We start from the raw sequence: 1,125 nt of genomic DNA, 5'->3' as shown, positions 1-1,125 counted from the left end.
AGAGAGAGAGAGAGAGAGAGAGAGAGAGAGAGAGAGAGAGAGAGAGAGAGAGAGAGAGAGAATGGCTCAATGTAAGAAAAAGAAGTGAAAACAATGACGGATCGGATCAGACACTAAATCAAAAGCATAATTAGGTCGATCGAAAGAACTTGCTTCTGCATGGAGGGACCCACAGCATGGTGCCTTTTCTATGTTAATGTCAACACTAGGAAGGCTGGTGGTTGGAGGGAGGGGGGTGAGGGGGTATCATTTCGTTACCTGATATTTGATCTGCAGTTAGATTTGATGGAAGAAAAGACAGGAAAAGAGAAATTTGAGAGAAATTAATTATGCTACTTCTCATTTGTGTGGGTTTTTTGGACAAGGTATTTAAGCGGCCTCAAAAACAAGATCAGCAAGTTTTGAGTGAATGGCTTTGTTCGGGGTCTGGCTGGCCACATCTCGTTTATGTTTTAATAGGATTTTTACGGCATTTGCAACACGTTAGGTCATATAAGTGCCGAATATTAGAGGTATTAAAAGAGAGTGACAAATATGAAAAAGAAAGAGAGGTCATGATGATAAATGTTGTCAGGAAAGAAAGAGCAAACCACACCAGAGCACCCGCCAACCACCAGCAGGCAGCAACTCGGGAGTTTATGTGACTGAGAATGTGTGAGAGGCTACCGCACAGGTCATATTGATGCTACTTTTCAACCTTGTTTTTTTTTTTTTTTTTCAACACTCTATCTTTAATTCAGTGCTTGTCAACATTTTTTATGGGCAACGCCACTATCAGGAGGCTAAAAGTTTTGTGCTGTCCACCAACCTGTGTATTTCCAAGCGGGGCATTGAATAACACCTGTCACCATCAAACAAAATTACCAAATCGGTCACCTTTTGGCGACATTACCCAAGTTGATAAGCAATGTTTTACATCGCAAACGTCTAAGGTTTTATTGGTCCTTAGTTGGTATCGGGGGTGAAAGTGACTTTCGATATGCTACATTAGGCTAAGATGGCAAACGAAAGCCAGCTGAAATAGTTTTAAATTAAAAAAAAGAAATCCATACATGGCTGCCCCCATCCAGACTTCCCTAGATAGTCACAGATACCCCGAAAAAATGCCGTTATTTCAGTCACATT

Source organism: Aplysia californica, unplaced genomic scaffold, assembly GCF_000002075.1.
Source record: "Aplysia californica isolate F4 #8 unplaced genomic scaffold, AplCal3.0 scaffold00229, whole genome shotgun sequence".
Taxonomy (NCBI): domain Eukaryota; kingdom Metazoa; phylum Mollusca; class Gastropoda; order Aplysiida; family Aplysiidae; genus Aplysia; species Aplysia californica.
Note: the sequence above shows the minus strand (reverse complement) of the source record.